The sequence below is a fragment of the Lissotriton helveticus genome, chromosome 9, assembly GCF_964261635.1.
Source record: "Lissotriton helveticus chromosome 9, aLisHel1.1, whole genome shotgun sequence".
NCBI classification, from domain to species: Eukaryota; Metazoa; Chordata; class Amphibia; order Caudata; family Salamandridae; genus Lissotriton; species Lissotriton helveticus.
Genome location: NC_136070.1, coordinates 604,548,187 through 604,572,620, shown reverse-complemented (window position 1 = coordinate 604,572,620; position 24,434 = coordinate 604,548,187). Strand labels below are relative to the sequence as shown.

General features: G+C 45.3%; 1 protein-coding gene across 1 annotated transcript in view; it reads right to left on the bottom strand.

The window, feature by feature from the left end:
• Positions 1-24,434, bottom strand: part of KCNK6 (potassium two pore domain channel subfamily K member 6) — a 210,145-nt gene that overhangs the window by 57,589 nt on the left and 128,122 nt on the right. The window lies entirely within an intron of this gene.

The following is a 24,434-nucleotide window of genomic DNA, read 5'->3' as shown; positions in this document are numbered from 1 at the left end:
ATGGAGATGGCAGCAGTATTCAAAAATCAAGATGGCTTTATGGCACAGCCATGTAGCCATCCTCATATCGGCCGACAGACAAAAGTACCACTAAGGTAGTTACTTACATGAGTAAGAGGGGCTTGGGGGATTATGGTGGATAGTGAGATGCTGGCTACTATATCCTCCAAACAAGATATACAAACAGGTAAACGTCAATGGAAATTTGCCATTTTCCTAGAGCTGTGTTTCACAAACTGTGGGTCGTGAGCTGATTTGTGGGGAGTCGGGAAAGTCTGAGCTATAAATAAAGATGCCTTTAAACTGTGTGTTTATCTCGTCGTTTTTCCAGTGTTTCAATGACAGAGGTCAAATGGCAGGCTCTGTCTTCCGACAAGCTGCTGCTTATTCTTTAAACATAGGATTGGTGTTTACTATTCTTTCTTTGACAGGAAAGTAAGAGGAGTTTTTTAAGTGAATAATGTAACAATCTAAGGATTTTATTTTGGAACACACAGCAAAATGTAAATGCCTATACATTAACTGTATACATTAAGCAGTTAGGAAAGAAAAAATGTCTGAAGTGTGCTGGAAACAGATTTGAATTGGCTCAAAACAAAGTCACTTTAATTGGTGATGCACAAATTATAAATATTCACAGAAACCCCATTCCCCCATCCCCCCTAGTCATTTGAGTGCTGTTTGCTATGTACATCACAAAAGCTGTGTGTCTGTGTAAAGGTAGTGTAGTGGCCATTTCAATGGAAAATGTGCTGTCTGCAAATTACAATGTGCTACCAACGGTTCTTCAGTTACATTAAAAAAATAACTGTTCCTCAAATTCATTAAAGGTAGGTGGGTCGCAAAAGGTTTGTCATTCTAAAAAGTGGCTTGCGGTGCTAAAACATTTGGGAACTCTTCTTGAGAATTTAAAGGATGCACAAGAAATCCTCAAGTATTCATCACTAAATTGCTATAGATTCCTAGATGCTTCTAAATCACTTCATTGGCATGGACTTGGAAGACTTTTGCTAAAGAGCTGCTTAAAAATAAAAAATAAAAAAAAGCATTTGGTTGATTAAAATGAATGTGACTGTTGCAAAGTGACCTTTACAGTGTAACCAGGGCAACTCCCATGTAGCTTTTGGAACCCAGGCTACTACCTATAAGATGGGCGTTTCTGGGTCAGCCCTTGGAACGTTGCCATTCTTAAACAGGTGGCACCCATGAGTTGTCAGCAAGTCTGCCACGTCATGCAGGCCGATACACTAAGGTGTAAAAAAAAAAAAACAAGCCAACGACACAGGTAGATTTTTCAACCTAACATCCTGATTCCTTTATGTCAACACGGAATATGCAGTATTCACTCAAGAAACACAGAATTAAATGATCCTCTTAAGAAAAGAGAATTGACAACTAACCAGCTGAAACCGGTTCTGTAAACAGGCTTTCCCTGCCTTATGGTGACATCACTGTTTGAACAGCAAGAGTTTACAGAACAATGCGGACTTCCATTTTTAAGGTCATCTGATGGTGTCGGAATGTCTGTTATTTCCATGAATGGGCAAGCAAGACAGCGTAGAGAAACAGGTATTTCATTACAAGAGCGGAGGCTACCATTATGCATAACATATTTTGTTGCTACTCCTGCAGCATCTTTCAAGACTTCACCATAGTTAAAACACTAGAACGGACCACACAAGTCCATAAATATTCCTTTCTCCCAACATTCTTCCTCTTTTAATTGCTGCTCCTGAAACAGATGTCATACCCTTTTATCAGGGCCGGACTGGGAACCAAAACCGGCCCTGGCAAAGTGCTCGGCCGTCCCCCACGCCCCCGGGCGGGAGGGGGGAGAGCGCTTTGCCAGGGCCGCTTTTCAGCCGATTTTGTTACAGGGCCGATTTTGCAGCTATGCTGCAAAAACGGATCTGCAACAAAAACGGCCTCCAGGGCCCAAAACCGGCCCCCACCCTTGCGGGCGACCGGGGGATTGCCCGGTGCCTACAACGGCCAGTCCGGGCCTGCCCTTTATCTTACAAACTCGTTGAGACAGCGGACATGCAGACTAGGGAGACATGTATGCAGCAGCATGGCTCCGAGAGGAAGAGATGGCAGGGTCTAGGGTGGCCAGACGGAGACCAAAGCAAAATGGTGACGACGCGGCCATATGAAGGTCTGGTGGGGCCTCGACCGAGCAGCAACCCACACAGGTTGCTGCAGCCCCCGGGACGGAGTGCCGCCATGTGGGGTCATGGATAGCGGGGAGATAGTTCGGAGTACGTATTACAGTCGCTCGGCATCCCTCAGGTGGTGTAGAGGGGCTTGGTGACACAAAGCCTGTTATGTCAAATACAAATGTCATGGTCCCCACAGGGCTGTGAAACTTATCAGTTGGACTATGGTGAGAGGAATCTTGAGGAAGGTGAAGTGGGAGAGGATGAGGCCCTTGGGGGAAGAACACCAATGGAGGTGAAGCAGTGCATGCATGAGGGGAGGGGGATGGGGGTTCCGCTAATGTTGTACCTAGTCCGTTACAGGAGCATCATGAAGATTGGGGAACCCGGCACAAGGAAATGGTGGATCCTTTGCAACTAGTTAGATGGCTGGATCCAGTGTGGAGGCAGACCTTAACAGAAGCTTCCTTATTTTGGGGAGGGGGGGTAAAACTCCTTGACGCCCACTTAATACTGGCTACCAAAATGAAAATAAGGGGGAGTATGTAGAGGTGTTGAAGTGGCTCCACAGAACTGTGGGTGAAAGAGGATTCCAAAGAGGAAGGGTATGAGCTGTCCAAGTGGCCCAAGGTGCCGGCAACCATAGAGAATTGGACAGCGGAATTCTTAATTTTTGCGAGTGTCCACTGCGAAAAATATACAGAGAGGTGCGTGTCCCCATTGAAATATATGGACCTGATCACGAGAGCTCAGATTATGTCCGGGGGCCAGGTGTGGGTAAAATACAATGAGGAAATTTTGGGCACGTTTAGCATGGGACCCCAAGGCAAAATAGGGGGGGGGGGGTTGGATAATGACCTGTGACATCAGACAATGGGCCCGGAGAAGTTTCTGAAAACTATCTTTAGAGCAAGTGGCCACCCATTACCATACTAGCCCATCAGCCACACCCCACCTGAGGAGGGTTGGGGGAGGGGCCTAAGAGGGTGTGTGCTCAGGACATGCTGGGTTTTTAAGAAGGACTTATGTGCGAGAGAATATTGTAAGTTCTGGCACAAGTGCTTCACATGTGCAGGGAGATACACCCTGGTGCAGTGCTATGGAGGAGGGGCCGCAGTCAGGAGCAACAGACAGGGCAATGGCATAAATACCAGGGGTTTGCCAGTGGGCCGCAAGGTAATCAGGCAGCCGGGATCAGAGGAGGTCATGGGTCCCATGGGAACATGGACAAGGGCTCATACAGCAATTAAGGTGAAGTGCTTTGATTACCGATTTGCCCAATATCCCAACAGAGAGGATGCAGAATTATTAAGTGAAAGTTTTTGGGAGGATTTCAGGCTAGGTTACGAGGGTCCAAAGTCATATCGGTGGGTGCAGAATTTTAAGTCAATGCAGTCACACCAACAGGAGGTGCGGGCGAAGCTCATAACGGAGGCGAAGCAGGGCAGAATGAAGGGCCCGTTTCAGCGGATGGCTGATGCCTGACTTGATAGTTTCACTTATTGGTGTGATGTTGAAAAATGGCAAGGGTCAATTCTGGGTCATACAACATTTGTCGTGGTCAGAAGGGAGCTCCATCAATGAATTCATATCGGATTAGGTTTCATCTGTATCTTGTCCGTGGATGTGTCAATGGCCTTGGTGGAGCAAGTCGGTCATGGGGCCCAGTTGGAAAAGTGCAAAATCACATCGGCCTTTAAGCTGTTGCCAGTGCATTCAGAGGATTTTCTGTTGCTGGGCCTACAGTTTGACGGGTCATGGTATGTGGGCAAACCTCTACCTATGGGGTGCTCCATCTCATGCGTGCTTTTCAAGCACTTAAGTTCTTTTTTACAATATGTTTTCAAGTGGCAGACGAGGACTGCCACAGTGACACACTACCTGGACAATAACTTTTTTGCGGGTCAACCCAGTTTTACGGACTGTCCACACCAGGTGGCAAGAATTCAAGATCTCATGAGTGACCTCGGGATGCTGCTGGAATTGGAAAAAATAGTGAGGCCCAGCACAGTGCGTACCTTTTTGGTTATAGAGCTAGATTCAGTATCCAACGAGGTCCGGCCCTCAGTGGACGAAAACGTGCAAATGAAGCTGTTGCTTGTTGTTATGATGCCAAAGCAAAAAGTAACTGACAGGGAAGTGCAGGTTCTTCTCTGCCATAAATTTGGATGCAGGGTAGTGAGGGCAGGGAGGACTTTTTTCAGGTGGCTTGACCTGCCCCTAGCAGGGCCATCAATGTCACATCACAACATCAGATTGTCGGCGGATGTGAAAGAGGATTTATGTATTTGTTGCAGGTTTTTGGAAGAGTTCAATGGCATACTGATGGTGGCTCCGCAGAATTGGGATATACAGATAAACTCCAATGCCATGGGCGGTCTGGGCTTCCGTTTGTAATGGTGGGGCAGATGGTGTGTGGAGGAGTGGCCCGTTAAATGGAAGCAAGGGGGAAAGAGCATTGTTTTACTTAATTTGTTCTCCCTGGAAATGGCTGTGACGCTTTGGGGTACTGGCAGACAAGAAGGTATTGTTCCAAATTGATATGGTTGAGATGCATGCAACCAACAGACCATCTGCTTGGGACGAGCAGGTGCTCAAACTGTTGAGAGTTTTTGGGATGGGCTGTATAAGACATGCCATGGTTTCCAGGGCTTGACATGTGCCTGGGGTGGACGAGGCTGAAATGCCAGAAACCGGTCCCCGGTAGCTTGTCTCCTTTCTGGTGAAGAATTGGCTTGGTAGTTTGGTCTGCCCTGTTCCCATGATGCACTGGGCCAGGGACAGACTAATTTGCATATAGCCAGGTTCTGAGCTGGGATGGGGCAGTGAGATAAATAACGGTGATGGATCAAGCCCTGATCTTTGGACTGGGTAAGAGTGGTCTGCTTAATTCAGACACTCTGTTCATCACCACCCCCTTTTCTGAATCGTGGGGTGGACAATGACATTGCGAATGTTCTGTCTCACAGTAGGAGAGGTTCTACGGGCTGGCCACGGAAGCAGACATGGTCAAGACACCAATGCCGGCAGAAATGTGCAACATAGGTGAGAAAGGATGCTTAAATTGGTGGGAGGTTCTATGGCGAACTCCACCAGGAAGTCATATGCGCAGGCTTGGCAGGAGTTCATAGCCAGCAGGGCTAGACTTAGGTTTGGAACAGGGAGGAGGATGTGCAGTACATGCTAACTTTGATTAATAAAGGTATGTCTACAATCACGATCAAAGGGAAGCTGGCGGGTACTGCATTTATGGGCAAGTTCCAGTGGGGCTATGCTCCATCGGCCAGGGAACTGGGGAGGAGGATGGAGGATTCTGGAGGGATGGGCGAAAGAAAAGGGTTGCCAAGTCCCAGTGAGGAAGGCATTGTCAAGGCAACTTTTTTGCAAAGTGGTGGCGGTCCTGCCGGCCATACGCAATGGCAAGTAGGAAACTATTTTGTTTTCAACACTAATGTCATGGATGTTTTTCAGGGCATTCCGGGTGTCTGAATGGTTGGGGGTTTCAGGGTTGGACTGGGAGAATGCGGGGGTGATTTTCAGGGTTGGACTGGGAGAATGTGGGGGGTACGAGTGGCAGCATAGAGCTGTGCATTCATCATTTTAAGACCTATTAGAGGGCTAAAGTGAAGACCGATATGTTGCAGCCATACCATGTTCTGGGACCATGGCCAGTAAAGTGGGGATTTTTTTTTGGGGGGGGGGGGTTAACTTGCCTGGCTACAGGATGGAGCTATACCTGGTGCAAGCAAAGGAAGTGCTGAGGAAGACACTGACTGTGAGGCGGGGAGGGGGGCAGAAAATCTTTTCCTTTCTGAGTGGTGATTGGCAGTTTAAGTTGCCATGTTTCTAGATTAAGATTATTGCTGTTAACATAGGTCAATCAGGACAATGTGGGGTGGCAATAAAGTTACACCTGGATGAATTAAGAAATCAAAAGGTAAGATTTAGGATACTTAGATAGTTAGAAGTTCAAAGATGTAGGTTAAAGAGTTAAGTGAGTAAAGGTCAACAGTTCAATAGAAGAATAGGAGTTACAAAGTTGCAAGATAAAGATGTAAGGGGGAGGGGGAATATTAGAGTTGAGGTAGTAACAATGGAATTTGTTGTATAGTGAGGTTTAGTTTTATAAGGCTATGGTCTAGGGTTAATTTTGTGATGTGCACGTTTTCAATAAAGTGGCCTTTTTCATACACTGAAACAGCGAGTATGTAGTCTGCGCAGCTCCCCTTTTTGCCAATGGGCTTGGGGGGGGGGGGTGGGGGGGGGACAGCTGACCTTGGGAAATGTGCCCCTCAGGGACATTGGCAGATGGGATAGCCCGGGCTACATTTGGGCTAATTCTGGGCTGGTTGAGTTGGGTTGGTAGCCCATATTCCAACCAGTCATTTCACTAGGACCAGACACCATTTTGGGAAAAGTGCCATGGTGGCGGTTACGCAGTGAGTAATTTTTCCTCCATTGAAGTGGTTCTTTTTAATTATGCAATTGCCATAAACTGTTTTTGTTTAGCAAGGTGCGCAAGGGGGTGGGGGGATATTTGTATATGGTTGTTGCCTGGAGCAAGTGCAAGACGGTTGGCAGTTTAAAGATGCCATGTTTCTAGATTAAGATTATTGTTGAGAGCATTGGTGATATGTCAACACATGTATATTCAATTTTTAAATGAGCATCACATCCTTCTTCTCCGATTAAGCAAGGCTGGCTATTTAGTCACCGGAGAAGAACGATGTGATGCTCAACACCAGAGAAGAACAATGTGATGCTCAGGGACATGATAGGCAGCCTTGCTTCACCGGAGAAGAATGTTGTGATACTCATTTAAAAATTGAATATACATGTGTTAGCATACAGCCAGGCCTTATGAGTGGAGGGAGTCCTGGTTCTTTTTCCCTCTTATGCTCCTTTTTGTGAGGTGAACATAGGTGAATCAGAACAATAAGGGGTGGCAATAAAATTACACCTGGAAGAAGAAAGAAATTCAAAATTAAGATTTAGGATACATAGATAGTCAGATGTTAATAGATGTAGTTTACCATGTTAGGGGAGTAAAGGTCAACAGTTCAATAGCAGGGTAGGAGTTACAAAGTTGCAAGTTTAAGATGTAAGGGAGAGGGGGATTATTAGTGGTAGGGGGTGTAATGTAGGTGATTTGTTGTATAGTGAGGTTTAATTTTGTAAGGACAAGTCAGAGGCTTAATTTTTTGACGTGCACCTGTTTTCAATAAAGCGGCCTTTTTCATACACAAAGTATGTGATCTGTGCTGCTCCCCTTTTTGCAAATGAAATGACTGAGAACGATCATTAGGGATGCAACATTCAGGAAATTAACCAGCTGCTACTTTATCGTATTTAAGGGTCAGTTAAATGCAGACTGGTTTGAGAAGCGAGACCCCAAATACGGAGTCTGTTCAATGAAGGTGGGTGTCTACAGCATAGGGCGGACAAAATAGACAAGGATATCACCTTTTTTGGTCTGTTAGAGCTTTGCTAAGAACCAGAGATCCAGATCCATACGACATGCCACACAGCTCCTCTTATCAACACCCCACGTGAATTCTTTCACATCTCCATCCACCAACCCAATCATCTCACATACATGCAAACACCACACATGAGCACACCACCTTTACACATCTGGCCTACACAGCAACACCAACTATCAGACTAACACAAAAAAACACACTGAACTCATTTTGCATGCTTTGCTGTCACCTCTCACTCTGTAACCATGAATGCAGTACACAATGATTACTCCATTGCCAATGTGGCAGCTAAACCCCAATATTTTGATCAACCCTAAATGTACTTTCTGCAGCTTGGCTCTGGCACCCATGACCTGGCAATAAGAGTCACCACCCTCCTTGACATCACGCCCACAAATCAACTTAGCAGAGTAATAAAAATAGTCACTGGACACTCTAGATCAAGGAAAAAATAAAGGGTTATATTATAAATCTCATGACCGGCATTACAGAGTAAGGCAAAATATATGCCATGAAGGCTCAAATACAGAGTACATAGTCAGAAATCAGAATGATTTTAAGGAGGAAGTCATCAGGCTAATAAACAAAGGACGGAGAGGAAAAATTAAAAAGTCTTTAAGTCAGACCGTAGATGAGGGAGTATCTGGCTCACCCCCCAAACCAGGGTTTTTTATACATATTTTATGCTTCCGTAATATGCAAAACTACAAACTCAGCATAGCATTACTAGTGATAATACATATTGAACAAATCAGACTGAGCATTGCCACACAAATAGCTAGAACACTAACCCATTTCTAAGGTAGGAGAAATCTTCCATTAGCTTCCACAGCAACAGCACAGCCTGGAGATGTACAACATAATATGCAACACTTTCAAAGAAAGGCTCATACATCATTGTGCTAGCAAGACTGCATCGGAACTCCCAGCGGAAGTGTCCTTCAGAATCTTACTTTAGAAACACAATCAAAATGTTTTACTCACAATATATGCTCTCCAAAGAGAATAACCAATAGCATCACACTGTCCCGTGTTGCTCAAAAACAGTGGCAAGTGTTTACAAGGAGGGGGATATTGATTGGGAGGTTTAAAGAGTGGGAGCAAGATGATCAGAAAAAACAGCCATCTATGTTAATAAAATGGTGTATCCCCGAAAATGTCACATAACTAAATTCCTTTGTTAAATACATGTGTATGCCTCCGAATGAAATTATTGATTACAATTATATTCCTTATAAAAATGAGTATTCAAAAAATATTTTGTCACCAAATATCACACATTTAGATAAAGCTTCCACATCAATATCTTCCTCTGAAACTTCTCCAACGTGATGTATCCACCAAGACCATAAAGGGTTCCTTCTTCTACTAGTAAGCCACAGCCAACATAGCTGTTTGTCACATTCCGTACCAGCATCAAAAATACATCTGTGATCTCCTATACACCCACAAATCCAATCTCAGCTTTCATTCACTACAAAATATGGATTGGATCAACCATGGTGCCATTGACGATTATCTACTCACACAACTTTCGCCTACCAATGCCAGCCAGAGCCAACAAAGAAAATAAGCAAATTCTTTAAAAGTATCCTCAATGGACACATTCCAATACAGCCTATTGTCGTTGACAACCATATCAGACTCAGACACTGATTCCATGCTATTCAACGTTATCCACCCATTTAGTTATCTACCCAGGCCCCACTCAAGCCAAACAAGGGAAAGCCAAGAACAAGTGGACACCAAATGAACCCTGAGACGTGAGTGGAAATAGTTACAAACACGGGTGCAAAAACTAACTATCCGATCATTCAGTTCCCAATTCTAGTACAGTTCATTGAGAAGGCTGTTCAACAACTCCAATTTAAGACCAAAGTCAATGTCCTCCTTCAAGACTGCTGGTCTGGGTTCCGTTCAAAGTGCATTACGGTAATCCATCCAAGTGGTTAAAGGTACTCTAGAAATGCAAAAGATGGTAACCCCTACCTCCAGGTTGCACTTAACCTTTGCACAACCATCAGCACCATTGACCATCGAGCCCTACTTAAAACCTACACTAACCAAAAGGGTTACCAACACCATAGTACCGCAATTACTCAAGTAATCCTGTAGAGCAAAAGCCACATAGTCCAGATGAGCTCCTCCAGCTAAGAGGACATACACCTCTTCTGCGACATCACCAACAGAATCATTCTCAGACCAGGAACTTTAACCTTTACATGGAGCCCCTTGGAGCAGTCTCACCAGCTTACAATGTCAGAGTCACACAACGGTTTCTGAAAGGCTCATGAGGTGATGACTCCGATTGCCTGAAGGGCTGCCTTGCTTCAATCCAACCTAGATGAGGCCACGTCAAACAGCACCCCACCCAGGAAGACGATGTGCTCATCACCAGTGACTAAACAACAACCGGTCCAAGAATAGCTCTCCTAAATTAATATTGATGGCTTTGCTTGAATCATCAACAGCACAGTCCATGAAATGTTACAGTGACATCGACAGCTCAACAGACCCTGCACTTCAGAGAAAAGTCTGTCCTTCTGGGACCAAATTTCAAAAACGCCTTTCAGTCTCTTTTTCTTTCACCTTTCAACAGAAGCAGTGCTCCCGGGCTAGCCCCTGGTATCCACCGACTCCACTGAAGTGGGTTACTTGCTGCAGGCCTTCTTACAAGTGTGACACAATCACATTAGCCCTCAGTGAAATCAATTGGCTTTCACGGGAGTAAACTCTGGCACCCAAGTGTATTGCATTACCAGCAGGGCACACGTAGAGGGTACACAAGGTGAGATGTCGTCTACCCACTCATCACCGGGCAGACACAGTCTACACTGTCAAGAAGTTGGGCCCTACGAAAATATGCCAAACTCGTCCCATTGTAATTTTCAGACACTAGAACACATTCAGCACCCCCTTTACGTTGTCTGCTTTCGTTCCCAGCAGCAACATGCAGGTGAGGGGGCTTTGTTATTTTAAATTCCAGCTGGGCCAAAACAAAGACCGAAGTTAAGGGGCCATCAAGCCTCCTTGGGTTGGAGTACTCTGGGCTGGGAGTTATCTGGAACCTTACACCTAGATGCAAATAATATGGAGGAGAAGCAAAGGCACACAGCTTATCACTTTACAAGTACTTAAGAGAGGCATGCTTTTGACTTTTTCAGTCCCTGTATTGAACAGATATGTTTGCGCTGTAATAATGTGAGATGTATTGGACTGTCCCGACATTTACACAAATAATTTAAATACCACTATTTTCTTTTATTTTTTTCTAGTGCTGTAGTGCTATAGCGCTTCTCAACTCAGGGAGTCAAAGCTCCTCACATGCACATATTATACATTGATAATAAATCATATCTATGTAAATCAATGTACAGGATGCGTTACATAAGACAGCGAATTTTAACATGCAGGAGTCACATGTCCTTGATAACTCACTGCGCCATGTTAGAAGAGTTACAATTTATAGACTGCAAGTAACAAAAGAATCTGTGTTAAAAGCAGTAGCTCACTTATCCATTTACATAAGATACAAATCTGCTTGTTACATAATGTGCTTTACAGAAGAGATATTAACCCTCTATGCTACTTTGATTCAAAACCGTGACTAGACAAAACACAGATCTCCCCAGCAAATGTGTTAACCTCCAGAGTCATTGCTCCATTATTATTATTCCCTGAGACTTCGGTGGCAAAGTGAGCAAGGAATACACATCGGGGCAAACCTTGCCAACTTAGGGCAACATAAGCAAACACAATGAGATGATGGACGGAGCGCTGAAGCTTTTCAGACATTCACTCTCAGTCACAGATCTTGGTTGAATCCATCAGCGTTCTTTAGCTCACTTCGCCACCCCAGTTTAGACCCAGCCATATGCAAATCAGTCTTGACTCTGCTCCTCATGGGAACAAGCCAACCCAAACTGCAAAGCCAGTCCCTGGATCGGACACAAGCATCCTGGGACCTATTTTGAGGTAACACCCCTCATCAGCCAGGCTAGACTGATTTGCATATGGCGGTGTCTAAACTGGAATGGCATGTTGAGCAAAAAATACGATGCATTTTGGCCCAGATCTTCCTCCTGGGGTGAATGTACGACATTGTTCAGCATTCCGTCTATCTTTTTGCATTTAACTTCCTCTTAAAGCACCATGAAAGAAAGAAAAAAAATATCCTGCGCCATCTTTAAAATTTATGGTACTTTACAATTTTAAAATATATTCGAGAAAGTCTTAGGAAGTGAATGGTGAGCACCCGAGGGAATAAAAGCTACCCAACAAGTAAGCGGCTGCCTGCTAATTTCCTAGAGCCTCTCATTAATGGAAGATTCTATTTAGAAATTTTAATCAAGCAAAGGACACCAAATCTCCAGTTTTAAGGTAGGCCCTACATAACCTACACCTTTCATAAAAGTGCCTTAGAAATGCTTCTTAAGCAAGGGCTTTAGGATACAAAATGTGGGCTCCTATCACGGATTGGCTACAGTAATCTGCCTGTATAGGTTAAGCTAGTTAGCTCACAATGTTTTCCTTTTTTTCTCTTTGTTTCTTTATTTGTTTCTTTTTTTCTTGTGTATTTTTCTTTCTTGTGAAGGAGGATAAGGCTCTATTGATAATGTATCGGGGTGTGGGGTCTGTAAAAACAAAGTCAAGCACTATTACAATATGTAGCTGGTTATGTCGGATAGTCAGCCCAAAGTTGGAAGCGTATTTCCTCTATTTGTTTTATTCTCTCTTTACTATCTTTGTTTTGTGCTATCTTGATTGTACCAAAGCCATGCATATTTGGTTTGTATTGTGTTAATTTGAAAAAGTGAAAACGTAATAAAAATATACATTTTTTTAAATGCTTCTTAGGCAATTCCCATTTAGAGACCACTCAACCTGTTTTATCCGACTGAAGTGGATATGTCTTAAAAGTCTTTGAAGACCAGCCTGATCTTTGAATCAAAAGTATTTTTCATAGGATCCAGGGAGAAGATATGACATTTTCTTACTATAACTGTGTTAAAGTTTTGTTATGTGTAGATTTTGGGTGACAAATTACTTTTTGATTTTACTGATGCAGATGATCGTAATCGATTAACTATTGATGATGCACTTGAAATGACTTATTTAGAGTGGTTAGAAGTGTAATTAATATGTTGTAGCTCTGCTGCATTTTTGTGCACGACTCCATTTTATCACAATGAATGAAGTTTCTGGTGTTCTGCTCATTCTACTCATTCCCCTTCCCAATCAGTGACCCTCTTTGAGTCGCATCTCCCCACAGTTTCTGCGCAGAGCGCAGAGTGCAATGACGTAAATGCCGATTGTCTTTAGAAAGTGTGTATTGTGACTAAAGCTTTCAACTGTGTACTCTATATATCATTTTGACAGATTTCTGCTGGAATTTCTGGTGTAGGCTTGCAGAAAAACAATTCTATGAGCATTTGCTTGAGAAAGGTTTCATATTGTAGTGTATATCTCTGGAGTGCAGTTGGTGAGGAGACAAACAGAAGATTCCTTTTATCTTAAAAAATGAGTTAGTGCTAAGAGTTTTAATTATTATGAAGTAGCTTTCGATTTGTGTAGGAAAGTGGCTCTGTATAAACTGCACCAAAGTAAGGTTCAGTGTGCACAGAGTCCACAGTCCCCAGAGGTATGGCAGAGGCTAAAGTTAGATATAACCTTACTCCCTAAAGTGGTACCTTGGTCAAGCAGTAAGGCAGTATCAGAGGACCGTGTAAAGCATTTGTTGTACACACTCAGTCAGCAAATGGTCTCACACACTCAAGAACTGACCTCTAGGCCAATTGTTTTGTGTATAAAAATATATATAGTGGTTTATTTTAGAACCACAAGTAGGTACCATAAATACTTTCTCAGAATGAGATGTTGCAATTAAATGCTTTCAAATAGCAGTTGACTTTTAAATGCAATAGTTACAGCTGTTGCAATATGCAACACAAGTTAAACACAAAATAACATTGAGCTCAGAGGACAGCTTTAAGTAAATGCAATAAAATCACTTTACAAATGTTTTTCTTACTCAGGGTTGGATCCTGGATTCAGCCCTGGTGCATTGCCTGTAAACAGTTGAAAGAAATCGTTTTTGTTACACAGGCGATTTTTGAAGGAATATTTGTATGTTTTGAAAATTTACACTTAGAAGAAATTTTGGTGAAAACCAAGCAATGTAATCCTACGGAGGAAAATCAAGTTAACGCCAAGTTACAGTTATATTTACTTTTCAGGTTCAGTGCTGGGCTCAAAGATACAGCACTGGGATCCCTCCTGGTAGCAGGTGAGTAATTAGGTTTTCGTTGGTCGGCTGATTTTTAGTGAATATTTTAAAGTTGCAAAACTCGACACTCAAAAGAAATTCTTAGCGAAACCCAGCCAATGTTCCCCTATGGAGAAAATCAAGTTGTCGGTCTTTGGGTAAGTACTCGGCTGGCAGAGTTAAGGTTCTGGGGGTAAACTCAGGGGTCCCCCAGGGTCAGGTAAGTACAGTTGTTAAACCCTCAGCGGCACAGGGGCAGCCGGGTGCAGAGTGAGTAGGCCCAATGTTATCCTATGGAGGATTGGGGGCCTTCGGTTGGTGGCTGCTAGCAGGCAGGCCACGCGGCTGTGGGAGCTGAGCTCCTGGTCACCCTCACAGGGCAAGTGGGGGAGTAGGATAGGACAGATGCTGCACTTCCAGTGGCACTCGGGCGGCTGGGTGCAGGGTGCTTTTGGGCTGTCGGCGCCCAATATATTTCAATGGGAAATCTGGATGTTGAACAAAGGCTGCAGACTCGGGGCCGGAGATTCTTCAGATGCGACCACCACATCGAGAGGTAAGTTGGGAAGCTGTAGGTTAGGTAGCCAACCAGGAGTTGGGCACAGGGGGCCGTGGGGCGCAGGGTGCAGGGGTATCTTTGGGTGTCGGGAAATCGTACCCTCAGCTGGTCACGGTTGGAGGGGTTACATGTTGTGAGGCTGCAGGTGTCGTCAGGGGCGTCGAGGAGGGTCCTTGGGCACTGGATTTCAGGTCACAATCGCCGGGGGACGTCCTCATGGTCTTTGTTCACTCAGGCACAGGCCGGGCTTGGCCGGTGCAGAGTGTGCTGGATTCGCGGTTCCTGGCTGGCACCAGGGGTGTTGCATGTTTGAGCAGAACCACTGCTTGTGGGAGTCCCAGTCTTTTAGATGAGCAAGGCAGTCAGGTCATCCAGGGTTTTCGAGGTTGCTGACCACAGGAGACGCCGGGATTTAGCAGGAGCAGGTTCAAGGATCAACAGGCCGGTATGGCTGGGGCCAAGTCAGTTGGTGTCATCCTCTTGTTAGCAGCTGCACAGCAGGTCTTCTTCTTGTTCTTCTTTATGGTTTCAGAATCGGGATCTCTGGAAGGAAGGTTCAGGGTGCCCCTAAATACTACATTTAGGGTTGTTACAGGTAGGGCAAGGGCAGGGACCAATGGGTCCCTGTCCTGGGGTGAGTACACCCCCTATCCTGCCAATCTCCAGTGGGAGGGGGACAGAAGCTTAGCTGTGATTGGGTAGGGCTCCCCATTCTCAAAATGGCGAGAGCCCAGAGTTGTGCTTTACCTCTCCTCCCCCACCTGAGGGGTGGGGTTGGCAGAGGCTGGCACACCTCCTTTCCTTCCTTTGTTTTTTCCGCCTGTCTTCCCGACAGAGTGGGGGTCAGAAGCAGTGGGGACCAGTTGCTGAGTACAGCAAGTGGCCTGGAGAAGCTTAGATGGGCGGCATGCCTTTGAAACTCCCCCTGCCCATCCTGGGGGAGGAGACCTAGCACCTCGTCCCAGGATGTGCATTGTTGCAGGCCCAAGAGAGCGGATGGCTTTCTACCTAGGGGTCCAGCAACATGGCTGCTGTGTGGCAGCCTAGGCAGCCTCCCAGTCAGGATGCGGGTTGTAGGTTAGGTTCACGGGACAACTCTAAGTTGCCCTCTGGCGTGCAATTTACATTAAATCCCACCCTGGCATCAGTGTGGGTTCAGTCTTCAGTGTAGCCATTATGGTGCTGTGTAGTTCGTAATGACGACCTCCCAACACCATATACTATAAATGGCAGGACTGCACTTACAAGGCCCAGGAATGGACCTGGGCACTGTAGGGCCACAGGGCTCATGCACATGTGCCCACACCACTGGCATAGGGCACCCAGCTAGAGGGGTGACAGGTATACCAGGGCAGTGATGTTGTGTGCATGGCACACAGGGATGTGTGCCATGTTGACTCTCTATTTTGTTTTGCACCAAGACACTCAGCCTTCCAAGGCAGAGTGTGGGTGTCAGGGTGCAGGGCCCTTAAGGGTGGCACAATAAGTGCTGCAGCCCTTAGGGGCCTTTTCTGGTCACAATGCCCTGGGTACCTAGGGTACCATTTACCAGGGGATGACATGTGGCCAGAGATGCCAATTGGGTTTAGGATTTAGTACAGTTTTTAGGGAAGGAACACAGGCCCTGGGAACCTGATTTGCAGGGACACAGGGCACACCAGGGAAAAGTACATCAGTCATCAGGCAAAAAGTGGGGGGTTACTGCAACAGAAACCCACTTTACTGCAATTTGGCAATGTGATCTAACCGTGATCATGTAATTACTGAATCTGCAGTTTTGCTACTTGTTTATGCATAAAATGTGTATTGAAAAACCCTTAGTTTTGGCAGTTCGGCAGCAACATCTCATTTTCCTCCAGGAACTCTGTCCGATTGATTGGAGGCTGTTTGTCTTCTCCCTTAAAACGCAGATTTTTCTTGTGATTTCTGATTTTGTACTCTGTATTCTGAGCTTTCATGCTATGCATTTTTTCTGTATAGCTTATATTAAGAATTATGTAATAAACCTTTTTAAAATTATTTCCGATCTAGAACGCAGTTTCTGTGTGATCCCAGTTTCTATTTTGATTTCTATTCTGCTAATCAGTGGGTTTTTTAATGTTGGGAGAGTGGTGTCTTTTGCCGCTAGAGTAACATGAACCATGGAGCTGAACTAATGCAGGCAAAATTTAGGTGCGTAAACTATTGGGTTTCAGTAAAATTTCGGAGTTCAGCTGTCATAACAACCTATGAAGAGAGAGGCATGTTTTAAGTAAGAAGCAAGCCAGTTCTTATTTGTACCTTATATGTGACCAAGGTCAGTATTACTAAGGCCACTGGAATTATGCAACAGGAGGGAACCAAATTATGTGGCAGAATGGACTAAAGTATGTGGCAACAAAAGGGCAAATTATGTATCGTCATTTGGCATATTTTGTCATTGTCATACATGTTAACTGAAGCAGGACATACCCGATCACCCATACTTCTAGGAAGTCATTCAAACCAGAGGGGCGGATGCCAGGAGTTGGGAATTTAGGTGCACAATGGCCGGTCATGCTTCCTGGGTTCTCAAAAAGGAAACACTCAAGGTTGCTCATACAGACATACATGTAAACGTGCACACTCACTTTTTTTAGGGCCAATACTCAGAGCAGGTGATTCATAAATTAATAAGGCTATGTTTTGGACATTGTATATTTGAGAGTTTATCTCGACCTGGAAAGCAGCTGCTCGAGAATGCAGGCAATGTAACTATAAATTGGACTCCTTGGCACACAATCTAAATATGCCCTTTGTTAATGAAGGAGCCTAAAAGGTGGCACCACCAAATATATTTCACGCCCCGTGTAAAAACGTGTCTATGCCATTTTGCTACGTATACAAAGGGACCTCCTGAAGCGCATGTCCGGATTCGTTAAATATATTAATTTAGTGTTACAATATTTATTTTTTACCAGAACCAACTATTTTAATACTTCACATTTTTAATTATTTTGAACACACAAAACAAAGGAGTGCACTGCATCACTTTACCACTACAGCGCCAATGTCACGAAGCTTATGTCTTTTGGAGAAACTTTGGCTGTGGCATTGCCCGGTGGCTCTGCCTTGGTCTGCATTATGCATGGGGGACCCCTTCCAATAGCCACGGTCCTGCAAGTACTAGGTAGCTTCTAAGCAGAGACGCCTCTAGGAAAAGGCCCCTAAAAGGAGGAAAATCCTCAAAGGCAAAAAAAAAATAAGACGAGACTGACGTCCAGGACTGGAAGGATGACCAGGGAATGAAGATGGAGGCACAACTGAGGATGAAATGGGCATTTGTGAAACAAACAGTAGAACGACAGGAGAGGACTAGTGAGGATAACCCATAGGAAAGCAAGCAAAGAGCAAGAGAATTATCTAGGAAAGAACTGACTCAATCGATCAGGAATGCAACAGGACTGTTTGAAGCATTGAGATGCAAGAAATGAACAAGCTTACCCCTTTTATAGCCAAGGAACAGAAAACACACAAAAACCCATATTGGATTGGGAAAGGGATATGAATTTGCAATTCGGTGCCAGCCATTTTGAATGGGGCTTAAACATATTCCTCAGGAAGTCTTATCCAAGAAATCCTGACAGGAGGAAGGAAGAGGAACATGGAAGTGCCGATAGCATCCTCCATCAGACAACCCCATTGCAGTGCATAATTTGAGACGTTTTTTTCCAGTGCTCAGCACCGGCACTTAATAGTCAACACAGACGCTTACAGCAGAATTCAACCCTAAGGTATTGGAGCACTTTTAATGAGCACCAGTTAAGGACACACGCATTTTTTGTAGGCAAGGAGAGATGGAGTGATTTGACCAGAATCACAGGATGTTGAGCCTACGCCAAAATTCGAAACTGGTTACCCAGCTCCAAGGTCGGCAGCTCTGGCCGTTACTCCACATCCTTCCCCACTTGTAGGGTGTTATGGTTAGTAGTTAGTTCTGTTACAGGCAGTGCTAACAGGAGCAGTGGGCTGGTGCAAGCTGCCTCCCGACGAGAGCCCCAGCACTTATTTTTTCACAAATTAACCACTTTCTCCGGGAGTAGAAAGAGGCAAACGGGCCACCTAAAGGTAAGTTTCACATGAGAATGTGGCAGTCACCTGGCTTCTCACAAGCCTCACCGCTCGTCCAACCTTCCCAGAAGAGCCTAAATTAATTATAATCTTCTACCCAAATCTCAAAAAACCTCAGACTAATCCGGTTTTACATTTTGTTTCTAAGGATGAGTTGGCAAGTTGTCAAACTCTAAGGTGACTGAGCCAGCAGACCAACAGGGAGAGCAGAGCCGAGCCAAGTGTCTGCCTCCGCTATTTAGGTCCAACTACTTGCACTCAGCTTATTAAGAGTTTAGTCTGAGAAAAAAGAAAAAAAAAGTATATATATTTTTTTTTAAATGAGAGAAGAAAATCTAGTAGCCAATACAGATGCTCTCCTTTGCAAGGATGTCACCCGAGGCACTCTTGATTGGTGTTACAAACGACCACATTTTAACCGCTACATCAACAGACTTTACTTATGATGTTAAGAAACAGTGGAACACGTTAATTGGCAGAGGTTTTGGAAAGAGGGAAGGGCTCAGCACACTCCTGCCTCGGTTAATTATCTGCCCAGACAGTAGTTATAAGCAACCTTCCAGCATGGCCATGGTATTGTATTGCAGTATTTATGTAGCGCTTACTACCCACTATGTAGAGCGCTAAAGGGTTTGCCTACATGGGCAGAAAGATACGCGGTGTAGGGTTTGTGGTAGGCAAAATGTTGTCTTTATTTTTTTGATCCTATGCGGTAAGTGTTTCCATGTCCAGTATGATGCCCACCGAGGATCGGTTATTGGGTTAAGGGATGCAGCGCTTAGAAGTGTGATGGATGAAGAGGTGTTCGAGAGAGAGAAAGATATACACAATTTATTGATTTCAGTAAGCTGGGAGGTTTGAACAGCTCTGCAAGTCCCTTTATGGTATTTCTTATGATCGTAGTCCACTTAGCTGGTTACTGAACTGGGTTATCCAACCTTATATATTGTTTAAAGTTTTTGGTCCTGGGCAGACGTTACCAGAGCACCGGCCCTGTGTGCAAATAGTCCTGACAGAACATATAAGTTGTCTAGAGGTAAACGGGCTTGGAGTCGGAGAGAACAGCATAACCTACAGAAAACCATGAAAGTGACCTAGAAGTTATGGTACAGTACATCAATATGGTGTGACAGGCAGGATGTTTTACATTGCCGCAGTATTACATACCGGAAATACCTCACTGTAGTGACGTCACAGACATTAATACCATAATGCAGTCATAGACTGAGAAGTTAACATTATTGGGATGTCGTAGGCAGTGAATAAAGCCTTGGAGCCTACTATAGCAGGCTCTACCACCCACTACGAGCCCGCTCCAGCGGGCCTTTATCAAGGACACGCCCCTTTAATGGCCGGTGGAGTCCACTACAGAGGGCTCTAATGCTATTAGAACATTCCACTCCTAGAGGGCGGAATGTTCTCATTTGTAAAACAAAGGCCTCGCCAAGGCAGAAGGGATTGAAATCCCCTCGGGCTCCTTGAGACCGTTGTTCACAGCAACAGATGTGAACAAATATTGGAACGTTGATGCTTTGGGCTTCTACCAGTCATTAGAATACCGAAGCACTCCACTGTTTTCAAAGAAGCACTCAACATTCCAATGTTCTAATACTGCTTAGAGCTTGGTAAATCATGGATGTGCCTCAATGTGAGAAGCACAGCTAACTCTCAATATCATTCCACTGAAAATAAGCACATCATGAAAAACAAAGTGAAAGCCCTACTCTGTTGTGGGGCATACATATGCTGTGGACTGTGCACTTCCAGGCATTTTTGCATGAACCAACTGGATTAAAGTACCAAATGCAAGACTCGGTAAAACACAAAAACGAGACATGAAGATGCAATCTCCTGTGAAAGTCACCCCCTAAGCCCTGATTCTTTAGCCTGAGCTTTACAGCTTTTTAGTTGCTTCTGCATGTGCATCCATAGCGGTCTTCTACAAATGTGTAGTCGGTTGTTTTTAGGTTTCGCCTGGAGCACGGAGCTTTAGCTCCGCCTCCAGGAGAAATCTCTAGTCTTCCAGTAAGGGACACTTGAATCCGCCCTCTGTTCCATTGTCTAGCTCCATAAATGGAGGCTTGCCATTGGAACAGAGATCTGTCCGTCATTCACGGACCAGATTCGTGGGCGTTCCCTCGATTTTTTCCCTGGGCGTTCCCTCTGTGTAGTCATGCGGCGGTGGGCGGAGTTGTTTTTGTTTTTTTCGGCGCCATGTTGCTCTCATTCTGCGGCCGACCGACGTTGGAGGAAGTCCAGGTGGGTGAGTGCTTGTTTTTCCTTTTCCTTGCCTTCCCGCCCCCCTCCCGCTGACCGTGTGCTGTTCCCGCCCCCCCCTCGCTGTCCTGTGCCCCGTTCCCGCCCTCCCCCCCCTCGCTGTCCTGTGCCCCGTTCCCGCCCTCCCCCCCCTCGCTGTCCTGTGCCCCGTACCCACCCCCTCCCGCTGTCCGTTCCGCCCCCCTCCCCGTGTGTCCGTTCCGCCCCCCTCCCCGTGTGCCCGTTACCGCCCCCCCTCCCCTTTCACTCTCCGTTGCTTGTTTCTTCTTTTTTTTCGGGGATTTTGGCTCTTAAGAGAGGGGCTGTTGTGCTGAAGGCCAGGCTGGTGTGTCCCCGAAGGCCCGGGGAGTGGACGCAGTGTCTGATTCCCTTTGCCGAGGACTAACTGGATTGCCGGTGTTTGCCGAGTGGATGGCCCCACTGGCTGTCCAAACAGAGCTGTGTTTGCCAACTGTGAGCATATTGCCGCCTCTGTGAGTCACCCCGTCGCGGCGTGAATGGGTCCCCTTGTCTTCAGAGAGACCGAGGAGGAAGAAATATTTCACTCCGGCCTGGACTTTCAGGTATGCATCCTTAATTTCACTCCTCGTTTGGGACACAAGGTTGGAACAAGTGACCTACAGTCCAGGTTACTGTCACAATTTGAATCCCTTTTAGTTTTGTTTTTTTATTACTAAATTCCATACACATCTTTATTCCTTTATAAATATATACCATAAAAAGAGCATAAAATCACAGTACACGCATTTCACAAAACTATAAAAAAATACATGCGCGTGCTAAATATTAAATAAATCAAACACGTATAAATTTACGAGATGTATCCATCCGCAAAAAAAGTAGTCCATCGCAATCGCATTGCAGGTTGCTCTACTCTTGCTTTGATTTTGAACTGCAACATTCCAATTTACGGGAATTTGCTATCAAAGTTTATTGCAGTAGTAAAGCTATGAGATGTATCACTCCGCTAAAAAAGTAATCCAAATAAAATTTTGTGTCAGCCAAATTGCCAGGGTTCTTCCGCACGGTTCACCGGTGCCAACTCAGGAAGGGCCGCGTGCTATAATAGCAAGGGCGGAGCAGGAAAGGCCGGCAGCTCATTGGCACAGCTCCGTGAGAAATGTGCCGCCATGTCGCCTCACTTTGGGTTCACGTGTTCAGATTTATGACTCAGTATCGCTCTCTAACTTCCTAAGAATCTTGGATAAGAATTTATAAATATATATAAAAAAAAATGCAACCAACTGTGCATGAGAACCAGATGTTTGTGGCTTTATTTTGAGTTCTGGTTCAAAGACTCCATCTGACAACCACTTTGGTGGCGTTTATGAGTTGGTGTGAGGGTTATTGACGTTTTGTTGTTGATAACTAAAATACTGGATCTGCTGCAAGTCCAGCCAAGGTGTTTAATTGCGGACTGGGTTATCTGTTTTACACATTGCTTTTTAAGGGTTCTACTCGGACACATTGTATTGCTGCCCTTTTCCTGTTTACTTTGGTGTGTGCCTGCCAGTTTCTGACAGTAGCTTCCTGAACCTTTCTCTTTTTCGTATTCATGCACTTGTTGAATGCCACTGAATATTCTGTACTTGCATCTTACTATTACTTCCATTTAATGTAATTATTCTCGAAATGCGAGGGCTGAAAGACGGTTGTTGTGCAGTTTGTTGTGCAGGTTGTGATGAGAGCACGGGGGGGCTGTGGGTTGTTTATGTTGTGATGGGAGTACAGAGGCTTTGTGTTTCATGTTGTGATGGAAGTACAGAAGCTGCGGAGGCTGTGTGTTGAACAGATTGTGCTAGGAACGTAGAGGGCTGGATGTGTGTTTGTTTGTGATGTGTGTACAGAGGCTGCAGAGGCTCTGTGTTGTCCATGTTGTGATGGGAGTACAGAAGCCGCAGGTAAGGTGTGTTGTTCATATTGTGATGGGAGTAGCGAGGCTGTGTGTTGAACAGGTTGTGTAGGGGATGTTGAGGGCTGGCTGTGTGTTAGTTTGAGATGGGAGTAGAGAGGCTGTGTGTTCATTTGTGATGGGAGTACAGAGGCTAAATTGGCTGTGTGTTGTTCATGTTCTTATGGGAGTACAGAGGCTGTGTGTGGTTCATTTGTAATGGCAGTACAGAAGCTTTGTGTTACTTTTTGATTGGAGTGCAGAGGCTGTGAGTTTTCCATGTTGTGATGGGAGTACAGAGGCTGTAAGTGTTGTGTGTTGAATAGATTGTGATGAAAAGGCTGGGGCTGTCTGTGTATTGTTCAGGGTGTGATTGGAATACACAGGCTGCAGGGAGCTGTGTGCTCTACAGATTATGGTGCGGGCACGGGGAGGGGCTGTGTTATGATTGACCCTGCAGATTCATCATGAGGGGCAATTTATGACAGGCCTGCGCACGTGCGCAGGAGACACAGTATTTTTGAGGGAGACACAAGCCGCCTTGGGGAGAGGACTTTGGTTTGGCTCCAAGAGCCAAAGCTCCAAAGGAGCCACCGATAGGTGTAAATCAGTCAAAAATGTCATGAAAGTGGCAGGGAGGGATGAAAGCAGACCTGCCCCCGGCGTTTGTACCGTACCTTCCTGTACCCCATCCCACGGGTCTCACGGGCGACGACGCCACTCTGCGCGGAGCTAGCACGGAGGGCAGCGCCGGGCACACTTCCACAAGGGGCAGGTCTGAACCTGCCCCTGGCTTTTGTACAGGGTGAAGGTAGGGCTCCCCCCACCCCTGCATGCCATTTAACACCGCCTTGTCTCAAAGCGCCCACAGCCTGACTCTGCCCCAAAGGAAACTTACAGTTTCCGTATCCTTCATTTATGCGGAAAAGGTGGTGGCAAAATCACATAATTCTAGTGTCACTGGTCCTGACGCAGTGCTTCTTAAAGAGCTGTCTTCAACTCGTTCCTAAATTGCGGGAGGTTTGGCTGGGGTGCTCCTAAGGGACACGGGTGATTTGCCCAGAATCACAGGATGTTGAGCCCACGTGAAATTCGAACCTAGTTCACCAACTCCAAAGTCACTAGCTCTTGCCATTATGCCACATCTTCTCCTATCTTCAGTTATTGGAAAAAGTCATGAGTTCAAATCCGAATAAGGCAGACCCAGTCTTTCATTCCTCCGAGAGGTGGTAAGTCCATGTTTTACAGTGTTTAGAAACAGCAGAATAGTAGCGTTTGGTGCTATACAAAATGTATTATTATTTCTTCTAGGTACATAATTGTTCTTCTGCCACTTCAAAGCACTGTAATTTGCAGACACTGGTATTACCCAGATCTAGAAGCACTCAGTTTATCGACTTTGGAAGGATGGAAACTGAGTCACCCTGTGTTTGGGGTGAGTCTGAACCATCCCGTGTGGGCTGTAATTGGCTCTGAGAATCACAGACACCTTCCTCGCCAGACATAGCAGGGAGATAGTCAGAGGTCCGTTCATCCTAGGGGTGATGGGGAACAGAAAGGAAACAAGCTAGAGAGAAGGGTCATGGTGGTAGAGGTCTGAGCCCCCATGTAGTAGGGTCCCAGTAGGGTCACGCATAAGAACCAATGCACAGTTCTAGAACTGGAGTAGGGTAAACCAGTCCCCATGGGTAATGTATACAAACCAGCAGAGTAA